Source organism: Staurois parvus, unplaced genomic scaffold (assembly GCF_062004578.1).
Source record: "Staurois parvus isolate SC_StPar_1 unplaced genomic scaffold, SC_StPar_1.0 ptg000711l, whole genome shotgun sequence".
NCBI classification, from domain to species: Eukaryota; Metazoa; Chordata; class Amphibia; order Anura; family Ranidae; genus Staurois; species Staurois parvus.
The window spans coordinates 663524-679326 of NW_028318507.1; the positions used below are offsets into that span (position 1 = coordinate 663524).

Below are 15803 nucleotides of genomic sequence, written 5' to 3' on the forward strand. Positions count from 1 at the left end.
GGCTTCCACCTGTGGCATCTTGTGAAAAACATAAGATTTGTTTGCACAGGTGGAAGCCACATTTGGTAGTTCACACATATGAATGGATGTTTTATAATTAATATAAGTGTGTTTACAATTAGCACAAGACACTTTAAGATTTGCACTATATAGGTCCTAAGGGGGTAAAACAGAGATATTTATAGAGCTATCCACCCAATCTCATAAAAAAAATGGAACAGGTTAAAAGGATAAGTTCACTTTTTAACAAAAAATAAACAATTGAGTACTGTCCGTGATACTTTTTTTTTATTTGCACGGGGTATGTCCCCTTCTTCAAAGTCCAAGCAGTACTGTTATGATGGGACCCATCATAACAGACCCATCATAACGGTACTACTTGGACCTTGAAGAAGGGGACATACTCCGTGCAAATAAAAAAAATTATCACGGACAGTACTCAATTGTTTCTGTCGCAAATGCACTAATACGGCTGCAATCACCTCTAACAAAAAATAATAATTGCACATTTTTTGCAGGTAATAAAAATGTGCATTTACTATTTTTTGTTCTGTGAGCCTGGAAAGCATTGCACCAGCAGATCACCGGTGCCATGCAGAACTGCAGACTGTCGGTGTAAGCTGTCTGCTCGTACATCATATGGGCAAGCAGATACACACTGACAAAGAATCAATGAACTACCAGAGCACTCAACAGAGCCGTGGTAGTTTATTGAGAACTACAAGACAACAGCCGCAGAGGATGTGGGAACTTGTATTCTTCCCATTCACAGCATACTGTGAATGAGTGACACAGGAAGGCAGAGTCCTGCACAAACACTTTTTTTTAAATTGTGACAGCTAGTGGGGGAAGGGGAGGGGGCTGTCACATTGGGGGAAGGGGGGCCACTCCTTCCAGAACATGTTACACGCAGAATATGGGTATAACATGTAACATGTTTCGGAAGGTGAACTTATTCTTTAAGGTGTATGAAAACCCTAATAATGAACTTCTCTTATTTGCACCTTTTTAATTTGTCAATTATACAATTGTAAGTGTTTTGTTATATCTGTTTGATAATATCACTTGATCCTGGAAATATTCAGGGTTGTCCTGTGCATACTTCCTCTGTTATCTTAAAGTGTTACTAAACCCCGGACCCTGCATTCACTACATCTGCTCTCCCCGGACCCTGCATTCACTACATCTGCTCTCCCCGGACCCTGCATTCACTACATCCGGTCTCCCCGGACCCTGCATTCACTACATCTGCTCTCCCCGGACCCTGCATTCACTATATCCGGTCTCCCCAGACCCTGCATTCACTATATCTGGTCTCCCCGGACCCTGCATTCACTATATCTGGTCTCCCCGGACCCTGCATTCACTATATCTGGTCTCCCCGGACCCTGCATTCACTATATCTGGTCTCCCAGGACCCTGCATTCACTATATCTGGTCTCCCCGGACCCTGCATTCACTATATCTGGTCTCCCCGGACCCTGCATTCACTATATCGGGTCTCCCCGGACCCTGCATTCACTATATCCGGTCTCCCCGGACCCTGCATTCACTATATCTGCTCTCCCCGGACCCTGCATTCACTATATCCGGTCTCCCCGGACCCCGCATTCACTATATCCGGTCTCCCCAGACCCTGCATTCACTATATTTGGTCTCCCCGGACCCTGCACTAACTATATCCGGTCTCCCCGGACCCCACATTCACTATATCCGGTCTCTCCGGACCCCGCATTCACTATATCCAGTCTCCCCGGACCCTGCATTCACTATATCCGGTCTCCCCGGACCCCGCATTCACTATATCCGGTCTCCCCAGACCCCGCATTCACTATATCCGGTCTCCCCAGACCCCGCATTCACTATATCCGGTCTTTCCAGACCCCGCATTCACTATATCCGGTCTCCCCGGACCCTGCATTCACTATATCCGGTCTCCCCGGACCCCGCATTCACTATATCCGGTCTCCCCAGACCCCGCATTCACTTTATCCGGTCTCCCCAGACCCCGCATTCACTATATCCGGTCTTCCCAGACCCCGCATTCACTATATCCGGTCTCCCCGGACCCCGCATTCACTATATCCGGTCTCCCCAGATCCCGCATTAACTATATCCGGTCTCCCCGGACCCCGCATTCACTATATCTGGTCTCCCCAGACCCCGCATTCACTATATATCTGGTCTCCCCGGACCCTGCATTCACTATATCGGGTCTCCCCGGACCCTGCATTCACTATATCGGGTCCCCCCGGACCCTGCATTCACTATATCCGGTCTCCCTGGACCCTGCATTCACTATATTTGGTCTCCCCGGACCCTGCATTCACTATATCCGGTCTCCCCGGACCCCGCATTCACTATATCCGGTCTCCCCGGACCCCGCATTCACTATATCCGGTCTCCCCGGACCCCACATTCACTATATCCGGTCTCCCCGGACCCCGCATTCACTATATCCGGTCTCCCCGGACCCTGCATTCACTATATCCGGTCTCCCTGGACCCTGCATTCACTATATATGGTCTCCCAGGACCCGGCATTCACTATATATGATCTCCCTGGACCCTGCATTCACTATATCCAGTCTCCCACACTACACACAACATGGAAATGCAATTATTTTAGTAAATGTAAACTGCTAAATACCTTTTCTCATCAGCAGTTAGAGCAGTCTTGTGATTTTTATTATCTTCCAGCTAAAGCTAGTAGGAGTTTTCTTTTTGCTATAGTAGGATGCAGAACCCCTGACCTCTGTCTGACCAGTGCTGATTGTCCCTGTGCTCATCACATACACTCTCCCAAGAAAAAAAAAAAACCGTTCTAGTAATACACACCAAACTGAGCATGTGCAAAATACCTACGGTTCAGTCTGTCTTATCAGGAGATAAGAGGTGGTCGCTTGAAAAAGGGGAGGAAGAGAGAAGATAGGATCAAACATCCTTTTTACACAGTGCAGATGATTAACCCCTTAGGTTCCACAGTGAGTATAACAAGCATGCTTTACTGCATATACAGGCTGATATTATTGTTGTGAGTTTAGTAACACTTTAAGGAGAGAAATTAGCCCTCCTAGTCCTTATCTTTGGAATACAGAATAATTACTGTCTTTGTCAGCCATTCTCAGTCGAGGGTTCCTCCAGAGGTTGCTGGAAGTTCCTTGAGCTGTGTCCCTTATCATGGTGCCTTCATAGTTGCAGGTCCATAACCACTTTGCAGAGTCAGTGGAAAGACACCAATGATCTTTTTAGCTGACTGTAAGGGCGTCATTGAAGCCACCACTCTAAGGAGGGCAATCTTCCCACTGACCACCAAGGTACGAGACATTTTTCCAATAGACCCAACTGACTATTCATACCAAGGGTTCCATGAGACCTACGAAATTATTTCACAGATTCATATTTTCACAGTGGAAGAGGTTGAGTTGTTTAATAACAGACAACTGAGCAGGGCTGACACCACTCAGTCCACAAAAATGCTGCGTGTTGTCAGCTTAAAACAGGAATTAGTTGTTGAATGCATTTCTGCAGATCAAGAGGTATTTTTTCCACTTGTAGGGTCTCGAACAACTTGAGCACCAGCCTGTAGTACCCCTTCATTAGAAAGCCATTTTCAGGTTTCATTGATAGTTTGACTGACAATTACTCATGTCATGACACACTGTACAAACATTAATTTTGTGTATATCATTTAGATAGGTAGAGCTTTCTTTTTAATGTATTTAGAAACCATTGTTTTGTTTTTTTCTTTATTTTTTTACTATAAAAAGGAAGAAAAAAAAAGACTGAAAATGTTGCAAAAATGGTTTCCCCTAAATTTTGTTATAATAAAAATACTTATAAAAATATATTTTTTATCACTTTTTTAATGAAGAGTCATCTTTCTGCTGCTTGTCCTTTTATTGTCAAATCACAGGGTGATGTGGGGTGGACATCTGCAAGTGTTATGGAAGTGGAGCAGAGAATTTCAGGTCTTCTGTCCTCCAGGCATGGTTGTGGTCTGTGGCAGAGCTGTTTGAATCTCAGAACTGGTTGGACAGAAAGACAAATGCTTTGAAAGATTAAACAGCTCCCTTACATCTATTTCCATTCATCTATAGACCTGCAGATGCAATGCTTAGGGTCCATAAAGGAGGGAAAAACTACAATAGCATGTGACAAAAATGAAATGTGGAGATGGGTTGGACTTTGCCAGAAAGTGGGCCCATTGGCAGGTTTTCTGGATTGACTTGCCCAGGCTGCTGTTCCTGCCACCTCTACAAGATAAGCACTCTGAAAACATATAGAAGGTGTCAGCTGTATAACATTTAATACCTGGATATCCATTGCAGAGGCTAATGTCATCTCTGTTTCTCCCAATGAGAAGTCTCCATGTTGAATGGCTCTGTGAATGATATCATTTTTATTTACAGCAGCAACCAGCTGGATGGGCAGAAACAGAACAGAAAAAGGTAAGTCTACACAATAGTTCTGCCTATCTCACATAACAATCACATAAAACTACAAGATATTCTCACCGACTAGAAAAATAAGTGGGGATCAGTGTCAAGGGTGATAATGTGATGTGACAGGACCATGTGAAGTCTAAGGGGGAGATTTACTAAAACTGGAGCACTCAAAATCTGGTGTAGCTGTGCATGGTAGCCAATCAGCTCCTAACTTCAGCTTGTTCAATTAAACTTCGACAAAAACAACCTGGAAACTGATTGGTTTCTATGCAGAGCTGCACCAGATTTTGTACTCTCCAGCTTTAGTAAATCTACCCCTTACTCTTTCCTTACCAGCTTGGGCAATCCATGGACACTCTGTGGCCCCTTAACGCCAGTGCTCCTGTAGTTTCCTAAGCAGAAACCTCCAGACATCGCCCCAAGACACCCTGTGAGCATCCCAGCCTGGCCTAATCTGAACCCAGGCTCTTCAACTGAACCGGCAATTTCTTCCAACCATCCTTGGTCTTCCTTATTCTCCTTGGCCATGTCCAAGCATAGTCCTACAAGTGAACAGCCAGCCATGTAGGGTAATGGTGGCAGCAAGCGTTATGAGTTATGTCATGGAAATTTTGTATTGTTGGTCGAACTTTAAATGTGTCATGTATTCGTGTTATTCATATGTCTCTCGTGTGGCTTAATTAAAGCTCTGAAGGCTGCAATTGGGCCATGCGCATGTACAATGTATGTATTACAGTACTCGGCTTGGTAATGGATGAGATGGCAGATCTGCGCTTATAGACCGGCGTGTATACCACCACGGCATTCCATGCGAATGCTGCTGTCAGTAGACCGTGGGCCTGTATCCACATATCAGCAGCATGGTACCACGTGGGCTTCATAACGCAATGCGCAAGCGGTGTGAACTCCACGTGTAGGCTTATGCATATCTTACAACCCATTACCAACTTGAAACTGTATCTTGGATGGATGTGTTTTAATAAAGATCGTATCGGGCCCATCCAGGTACAGACTGATATTTTTAGGGAGCGCTTGTGCAGAGAATTTTACATACCAATAGAAGCTAGTAGGACAGGAAATATGACCTCAGATGGCTCATAGGGGGGAAGGGGAGGAAGTCTGCTGACCTCAGAAGGTTCATGGGGGAGGACCAGTGATAGATAATAGCAAAGGCTATGCTCCAATTGGAATGTATATCCTCTGTATAGACAATCCCCATTGTATTGTTTGGTGGGAGGGATTGACTTTATTCATGTGGGGGGCATGTGTGTATTTTTAATAAAAATAGAGAGCTGAGCCTAAAGCCGGCCCTTATGTGGATTGCAACCAGCCTTAGAGTGTCGTGTGATCATTCTAGGGTAACGGAGCTCCATCACCCACAAATTCAACAGAACCAAAGTATTTGGATGGGCAGGAATCGTGTAGTTTGGCTGCAGTCGTGGTAAGCGAGATTCGCACAGCTTTATGGGGGATTTCTGCGCATCCAACTGCGAGTACTCACGGTAAGGAGAAATTCGTTAAAGCGAATTTCCAAGACAGTTACAACAATTCCTTTAATACAAGGAAAGGTGGAGAGGGAGAGACCAGTGGCATAGCAGTGGATAGAACATACAGTTGCAAGAAAAAGTATGTGAACCCCTTGGGATTACGTGGAGTTTTGCATGAATTGGGCATAAAATGTGCTCTGAAGTCACAACAATAGAAGAACACAGTCTGCTGAACATAATACTACACAAACATTAGATGTTGCCATGGTTTAATTGCACATAACATGTAAACATTCACAGTGCAGGGAGGAAAAAGTATGTGAACCTTTGGACTTAATAATTGGTTGACCCTCCTTTGGCAGCAATAACCTCAACCAAATTTTTCCTGTAGTTGCAGATCAGACCTGCACAATGATCTGGAGTAATTTTGGACCACTCCTCTTCACAAAACTGTTTCAGTGTAACAATATTCTTGGGATGTCTGGCGTGAATCGCTCTCTTAAGGTCATGCCACAGCATTTCAATCGGGTTGAGGTCAGGACTCTGACTGGGCCACTCCAGAAGGTGTATTCTGTGCTGTTGCAGCCATTGTTTTGTTGAATTACTTGCATGCTTTGGGTCATTGTCCTGTTGCATCACCCATCCTCTGCGGAGCTTCAGTTGGCGGACAGATGGTCGTACGTTTTCCTGCAAAATGTCTTGATAAACTCTGGAATTCATTTTCCCATCAATGACAACAATCCGTCCAGGCCCTGAGGCCGCAAAGCAGCCCCAAACCATGATGCTCCCTCCGCCATGTTTTACAGTGGGGATGAGGTTTTGATGTTGGTGTGCTGTGCCTTTTTTTCTCCACACATAGTGTTGTGTGTTCTTCCCAAACAACTCAATCTTGGTTTCATCTGTCCACAGTATATTTTGCCAGTAGTGCTGTGGAACATCCAGGTGCTCTTTTGCAAACTTCAAACGTGCTGCAATATTCTTTTTGGACAGCAATGGTTTCCTCTGTGGTATCCTCCCATGTACTCCATTTTTGTTTAATGTTTTCCTTATTGTAGATGTGTCAACAAAAATGTTAGCATGTGCCAGAGATTTCTGTAGGTCTTTAGCTGACACTCTGGGATTCTTCGTTACCTCATGCAGCATTCTGCGCTGTGCTCTTGCAGTTATTTTTACAGGACGACCATGCCTAGGGAGAGTAGCAACAGTGCTAAACTTTCTCCATTTGTAGACAGTCTGTCTTACCGTGGACACATGAACATCAAGGCTTTTGGAGATACTTTTGTAACCCTTTCCAGCTTCATGTAAGTCAACAATTCTTGATCGTAGGTCTTCTGAGAGCTCTTTTCTGCGAGGCATGGTTCACATCAGACAGTGCTTCTTGAAACCAGTAAACCCAAAACAGGTGTGTGTTTTTTAAGGACAGCTGTCAGCAACACACCCAATATCATCACACTGATTGGAGTCAAGGTTGGCTCACTCCTGGCTCCAATTAGCTCTGGGAGAAGTCATTAAGCTAGGGCCTCACATACTTTTTCCTCCCTGCACTGTGAATGTTTACATGTTATGTGCAATTAAACCATGGCAACATCTAATGTTTGTGTAGTATTATGTTCAGCAGACTGTGTTCTTCTATTGTTGTGACTTAGATGACGTTCACAGCACATTTTATGCCCAATTCATGCAAAACTCCACATAATCCCAAGCGGTTCACATACTTTTTCTTGCAACTGTAGTCCCAACATTCCTCTAAGGGTGGAATACGATTTGTCTTACCCCATCAAGTGGGAAAAGTCCTTATGCTCCCCCTGGAGGGAAAGCTTATGTGGAAAAGCTTCCTGGTTACATGGAGGCTATGAACAGGTCCAAGGCGAGAACTACTACTTGCTTCTTACCACAGCTTGAAGGCCTTTTTCACTATCCCATCAACCTAATTAAATAGCCCTCCAGGAACATCACAGATGGGTAGAACCATTTTTCTAAACCTTTTAACAGTCAAGACATCCTTTAAAATTATAGATGATCTCAAGGCACCCCATTCTAAAATGTAAAAATCTAAACTAATCGTTTTACATAATACATCAACATCCACACACATAAGACACCCAACATTAGAGGTGATTTATTATTTCAAAGCAATTACTCTTATCCAGACTGGTACTGACTAGTATTCCAACATTGCTTCCTTATTTTCTCTCCCCAATTCAGTTAACGTGAACCAGTGCTGACAGAGTGGGGCGGGGAGGAAGGGTTAAATAAAGATGCCGTGTAGGTGTCTGATGTTCTCCTTATCAACCAATGATGTCAGTGATTGTTAGAATGCTGGTGACTGGCCTGCACAGTTAATTAAAAACGATGGCCTTGTGTAACAAAAAACAGGCTTAATCTACCCACTGGGTTGTACACAATTTTGGGGAAGTTTTTAGGCATTTTCCAAAGCACCCTTGAAGAACCCAAAAGGTACCCTGGTTGAAAAAGGCTGGGGCAGAGCATGGGTGCTGAGCAACTTAAGGTGGAGTGCCGACTTTAAAGTGGAACAAAACCCATCAATGTAATGGTTTCCCAGAACTGTTGTATTCAAAGCATGCTGTGAATGACAGCTCTCAACTGAACTGACAAGCCATAAATTGTCTGGTGTCATAACTGATCAAATGTGAAGAACCACGGCAACTGCAGATCAAACAGAGGCTAAGATGGCAGCTTCCTTATATCAAAATTAATAACCAAGTTACACTTCCCAGTGTTAATGAGCAGGTGGAAACTCAGCTCCTTGCACAGATCGAAAGGGCTGGGACAGTGATAATAATGGGGGATTTTAACTACTCGGAAATTGACTGGAGTAATGGTACTGCAGGAACAGTTAAAGGGCAAACATTTTTAAACCTACTACAGGACAATTTTATGGTCCAGTTCATAGAGGCCCCTACTAGGAACGATGCTCTGCTGGACCTGGTAATCTCAAACCAGAGCTTATTACTAATGTCCATATAAAAGAACATCTGGGTGTCAGGGCAGGGCTGTGGAACGGACAGGTAGGCCTAGTGGCAGGGTAACGCACTGGCTGACGACAACCACCACCAACAGACCGAAGTCCCTCAGGGCGCGGAGTCTAAGTCCCAGGCTGCCCTTCACCAGGGCCCCTGATGGTGGGGATGGACTTGACGCAGCCAGGAACCAGGTCGCGGCCCCCGAGACACCCCAGCTGCGGTAATAGCCGCCGCCAATGGTGTGTAGCTGGTGAGAATGACAATAGCGTAGTCAGGCAAGCCGGGTCGACAACAACGGGACAAAACGGTACAGGACAGTAGACAGAGAATCACAGGTCACGGGCCGGGTTCAGCAACGGAAGGTCAGATTGAAGGAAAACACAGAGAATGGTCTTAAACACAAGCCGAGTCAGATACCAGAAGAGTCACGAGCGTATACACAGAGCTGTAGGAAGACCAAGACACAAGACACAAGTGCAAAGAGCATGTGCGGGCCACAGGTTTATATGTCATCAGCCACACCCCTCTGGGGGATGGACCTCAGAGACCTGAAGGCATAAAAGGATTCCCACCATGCACAGCAGAATCCAAGATGGACGCCAGCACATGGAGTAACATAACTTCAGGGAAAAGGTAGGACCTTGACACTGGGTAGCAGTGACCATTACATGATTTCATTTATTGTTAGCTGTAAACAGCAAGCACATACGGGAAAAATAAAAAGGATCAATTTCAAGAGAGCTAATTTTTCAAGGCTGAGAGTTGCTCTCCAAGCCTTAGACTGGGAGGGAATATTGGCATTGATGAACACAACACAGAAATGGGAGTTCTTCAAAGACTGTATGTGAACACACTGCAAAATATATTCCCATGGGCAACACGTTTAAAGGGCTAAAAATCAAATCTATGTGGCTTACGGCCAAAGTTAAAAAGGCTATAGATAATAAGAAAAGAGCTTTTAATAAATATAAAAATGGTATACTTGGATTTTGCCAAAGTGTTTGACACAGTTCCCCACACACGGCTAATGTGTAAGGTAAAGTCTACAGGCTTGGAAAAATCTGAATGTAAATTGATAGAAAACTGGCTAAAAGATCGTATTCAGAGAGTAGTGGTTATTGATTCATACTCTGAATGGTCTAGGGTCGTCAGTGGTGTACCCCAAGGTTCAGTGTTGGGACCCTTACTTTTTAATATATTTATAAACAATATAGGGTCTGGGATTATAAATCCCATTTCAGTCTTTGTAGATGACACCAAGCTGTGCAGTGGAATAACGTCCTTACAGGATGTCTCCAATTTACAAGCCGACCTCAATGTACTGTGTAATTGGGCAACTATGTGGCAAATGAGGTTTAATGTTGATAAATGTAAGGTTCTGCACTTGGGGGCTAAGAATATGCATGCATCATACATACTGGGGGGGTACAACTGGGGGAATCAATGGTGGAGAAGGATCTGGGGGTTCTGGTAGATCACAAGCTTAATAATGGCATGCAATGCCAAGCTGCAGTTTCTAAAGCGAGCAAAATCCTCTCTTGTATTAAAAGAGGTATAGACTCCAGAGAGAGATATCATATTACCCCGGTACAAATTATTAGTAAGACCTCATCTGGAATATGCAGTTCAGTTTTGGGCACCAATTCACAAAAAGAATATTGGGGAACTGGAGAAAGTACAGAGAAGGGCAACCAAACAGCTATGAGGAAAGATTAGAGGAACTGAATTTATTCTCTCTTGAGGAGATAAAGGGGGGATATGATCACCATGTATAATACATAAGGGGGGATATGATCTCCATGTATAATACATAAGGGGGATATGATCACCATGTATAGTACATAAGGGAGGATATGATCACCATGTATAATACATAAGGGGGGATATGATCTCCATGTATAATACATAAGGGGGGATATGATCACCATGTATAATACATAAGGGGGGATATGATCACCATGTATAATACATAAGGGGGGATATGATCACCATGTATAATACATAAGGGGGATATGATCACCATGTATAATACATAAGGGGGATATGATCACCATGTATAATACATAAGGGGGATATGATCACCATGTATAATACATAAGGGGGATATGATCAACATGTATAATACATAAGGGGGGATATGATCTCCATGTATAATACATAAGGGGGGATATGATCTCCATGTATAATACATAAGGGGGGATATGATCTCCATGTATAATACATAAGGGGGGATATGATCTCCATGTATAATACATAAGGGGGGATATGATCTCCATGTATAATACATAAGGGGGATATGATCACCATGTATAATACATAAGGGGGGATATGATCTCCATGTATAATACATAAGGGGGGATATGATCACCATGTATAATACATAAGGGGGATATGATCTCCATGTATAATACATAAGGGGGATATGTTCACCATGTATAATACATAAGGGGGGATATGATCACCATGTATAATACATAAGGGGGATATGATCTCCATGTATAATACATAAGGGGGGATATGATCACCATGTATAATACATAAGGGGGGATATGATCTCCGTGTATAATACATAAGGGGGGATATGATCACCATGTATAATACATAAGGGGGGATATGATCTCCATGTATAATACATAAGGGGGATATGATCAACATGTATAAATACATAAGGGGGATATGATCTCCATGTATAATACATAAGGGGGGATATGATCTCCATGTATAATACATAAGGGGGGATATGATCACCATGTATAATACATAAGGGGGGATATGATCTCCATGTATAATACATAAGGGGGATATGATCACCATGTATAATACATAAGGGGGATATGATCTCCATGTATAATACATAAGGGGGATATGATCTCCATGTATAATACATAAGGGGGATATGATCTCCATGTATAATACATAAGGGGGGATATGATCTCCATGTATAATACATAAGGGGGATATGATCTCCATGTATAATACATAAGGGGGATATGATCTCCATGTATAATACATAAGGGGTGATATGATCAACATGTATAAATACATCAGTGGTTCATATAGTGAACTCGGTGTAGAGTTATTCACCCTGAGGTCATCACAGAGGATAAGGGGGCACTCTTTACGTCTGGAAGAAAAGAAATTTAATCTCCAAACACGGAAAGGTTTCTTCACAGTAAGAGCTGTGAAAATGTGGAATAGACTCCCTCAAGAGTTGGTTCTGGCCAGCTCAGTGGATTGCTTCAAAAAAGTCCTGGATTCTTTCTTGGATACACAGAATATAACTGGATACTAACATTTGAAGGTAAGCTTGATCCAGGGAATATCCTATTGCCTCTCGGGGGATCAAGAAGGATTTTGTTTCCCAGCAGGAGCAAATTGGATCATGCTTTGCTGAGTTTTTGCTGAGATCCTTCCTCTGGATCAACTGTGGGTATAGGATTATAACTTTTTTTTTTTTTCTATGGTTGAACTGGATGGACTTTTGTCTTTTTCCAACCAGACTATGTAACTATGTAGTAGAGATCTCTTGTGGTGGCTCAAGGAACTACAACAGGGATCTCCACTGCACCCCCCTATGAAACTTAGCCCTGAAGTCTGGGAAGTCACACTTTAAAGTGGAACTTAACTGTATCTGACCACTGAAAACACCATTTAGTTCATAAAGCATGCTCACCCATCCATCCATTTCTCCGTGCTTTATTTTGTTGAGAAATTATTTTGAAAACCAACCCTCAGCATTTCTAACCACAGCCTTGTGTAATGGCCAGGGGCAGACTGGCCATTTGGAAACTCAGGCACTGCCTGAGGGCCCAGGGTCAGTAGGGGGCCCAATGAGATGCCCCTAGTACCTTTTCCATAGGCTTTTGTGAGTGAGGGCAAGGACACAGGGGCCCCATGATCCCTTATTGCCCAGGGGCCCCATGAGTTGTCAGTCCACCCCTGGTAATGGCAGATGATTCATGTAACATTTACTTCCTGGAATCCATTTGTCCTTAGTTCAGGCATGCAGGCAGGAGTGTGTGCTTACTGTGAAAGGAAGAGTAATAAAAACAATAGAAATATGAGCGCTGGGTTACAGTAGACCAGTTAAGTACAGAAAAATAGGAGCAGCCAGCATAGAAGAGGAAACAACCTCAGATCCTCCAATAAATATCAGAAATAAAGGTACAAATGCGGCGCTCGATCATAGTTGCAACATATTGAAGATATCTCACAGTGTTAAAACTTCATTAATATAGTATATATAAATTAATGTGACTGTTGTGACACAACGAGCAGTAATAAACCTTCTGTGACTGCCGTGACCGTGGTGTTAAATGATATTAACAGCAACACCGCTTATTAGGTATAGATAATGCGGAGTGAGGTGACTGTGGATATACAGTAAACAGAAAAGTAAAATACGTGACTATTAAAACTGGAAGCAATGAGCATACTATGCACCAATTGACTGACAGGATATAGTTCATATGAGATGATGTGACTGTGGTGACACAAAGAACAGCGGATAACTTTCGTGACTGCTGTGGCTGGAAGCAATGAGCGTACTATGCACTAACCAGATAGCACAGATAAATGTGCGTTGGAGTAAATAAGACCTACTCCTCGGTACTCTGGGGGTGGGAACTCAGCATGCGGATGTGATCATCAGGTGGAGGTACTTCACCAGCTGTCATCTATCCAAAGCAGGTTTCCACATCTCAGGTTAGCTGTGTCCAGCAGTACAATTTCCAGCCATCAGGGGGATCATACGAGGCAGATAGGAGCCAGGAAAAATCCTTCAGAACAGGGACTCTCAGTGCCAGATAAAAGCCCAGAGAGAAAAGAACTCCAATAGTGTAGTATGTTTAATGATCAAAATAGGGGTAACATCAAAGTACAAGTAAGTAAACAAAATCAGCACTTACATCTGAGGTAGTTAGTGGTTAACATTCCATAAGAAAGGGTATCTCTCTAACGCGTTTCGTGTAATAACACATTTTCAAAGGGAGAGAACCCTGTCCCAAGTGAATCCTTAAATAAAGAAAGAGCAAATGTGCTCATTCTGCACATCTGCGGCATCGCGGGCTTCCCGCGCATGCGCACTAGCGCGTGCCGCCCGCGCATGCGCACTAGCGCGCGCGGCGGCCATGTTTTTGGCTTATAGTGCATAGAGGACAAACAGCAGTCGCGCATGCCCAGTAAGACCTCCGGTGGCCATTTTGCCGTGGGTTGAAAACAATACATCAATGAGAGATGTGCCCAGCGCACAGGGGAATGTTCCTTCTAAATTAAAAGGTTTATCCGGGCATGTGGATGTCTACTTATTCCTCTGTGGCGCAATGGGGTCTGTGACAATCGATTACTCATCGGTAAGGCTATAGTATGACCCAAATCCCTGTGCAAGGATTTAATGGAAGCCACAGCACCACCTAGTGACCAAATTGGAAAAGACGATATGGGGAAAAGGATCTCTCCTAAATAAAGCCAGGAAACATATATGAAGCAAATCATCTAACAATCTATGATTAGTCATAAATGTCTTACAAGAAGAAGAATCACTACCTCATAGTGACTGGATAATAATAGTTTAAAAACAGTATAAAATAATATAAAACATGTGTGTTAAAAAATTAATGGAAATTACAATGATGGTCATCAATACCCTATTAATAAACCATATGTAAAAAAGGTTAAAGAATAATATTAACTAATATCATACCGCTTAAATCCAGCATAAAGGCCTATAAGGCCAAATGACAGTAACATAAACGTATGCGGACATATTAAAACGAATAATAGTGACCATAAAACTGTGAATATATGAGACATGGGTCACAAAGGTATTAGAATATAAAAAATATAAACATATAAAATACACACCCACATGGGGTGGAACCAGTAATCATGAGTATAAAAAATGGAAACAGATGAACCCAACTGAGGGGATGTGGGATTTTGTGATGCTATTAACTGGTGTCAATGAAGCAATTAATGTCGAGGTCGATGTTCAGGCCTGATGGTGACAGCGTTTGCAATAAATATATCCATTTCGTTTCTAGTTTAGATACAGCTCTTTTGCTGTATGTACCTCGCCATTGTTTTTTGATAACATCAATTCCCGTGAATTTCAGACAGTGGGGGTTTCTGTGGTGGTGTTGTCTGAAATGCATGGATACAGAGTGTTCCTTAAATCCCTTAGTGATGTTTTTGAGGTGTTCACGCAACCTGTCTCTTAGCCTTCGGGTTGTCCTCCCTACGTATTGCTTCCCGCAGGAGCACTCTAAGAGGTAGACCACATGTGTAGTGTTACATGTAATGGTATTTTCAATGTCGTACGTTTTACCTGTAGCGTTTGATCTAAAAGATTTTACAGTACTTTTGTGTATACCATTACAAACGCATAACATGCACCTATTGCAGGGATAAAAACCACTGCGGTTAAAGAAAAAACTGGGTTGTTTGGGAGGGTTAATTATATTGGGTGCCAGTTTGTTCCTGAGTGTTGTTACTGTGAAAGCTCCTCCTCCAGATGAAAGAAAACAAAATGCTCATTAAAACTCCAGGGATGTATGGCATCATTTTGATCTAGGCCAGAAACCAGGAAGTAACTGAAGAAATGTAAAAAAAAAAATTAAAAAAGAGTAACTATATTAATATGATCTATTTACTAATGCTAGCAGCATAAGGATTAAAATAGTTAAAGTGATTCTAAAGGTTCGTTGTTTTGTTTTTTTTATAACAAACATGTTGTACCTGTGAAGGGATGGACGCTGATCAACCGACCACAGGAGTCCAATGTTGAGGAATAGCCTCAGCCGCCATTCTGGCCACACCCTCTGATGCATTTCACCCTACCCAACGGGGTTTGGTCACAGAGGTTATGACAAACATGTTATGCTTACC

The 15803-nt window shown here is 43.0% G+C and overlaps 1 long non-coding RNA gene across 2 annotated transcripts in view; it reads right to left on the reverse strand.

Moving 5' to 3' along the window:
• The window catches only part of LOC149445763 (uncharacterized), a 28582-nt gene extending 14112 nt beyond the window's left edge, over window positions 1–14470 (reverse strand). The window contains exons 1-2 of one of the 2 annotated variants that reach the window (XR_016306346.1): window positions 13521–14470; window positions 4314–4421 (exon numbers count right to left, since the gene is read on the reverse strand). This is a non-coding gene — a long non-coding RNA (uncharacterized LOC149445763). Of the gene's footprint in view, window positions 1–4313; window positions 4422–13477 lie in introns of both variants that reach the window. The other variant, XR_016306345.1, reaches the window with a different exon arrangement.
• Between the last annotated feature and the right edge of the window lie 1333 nt (window positions 14471–15803).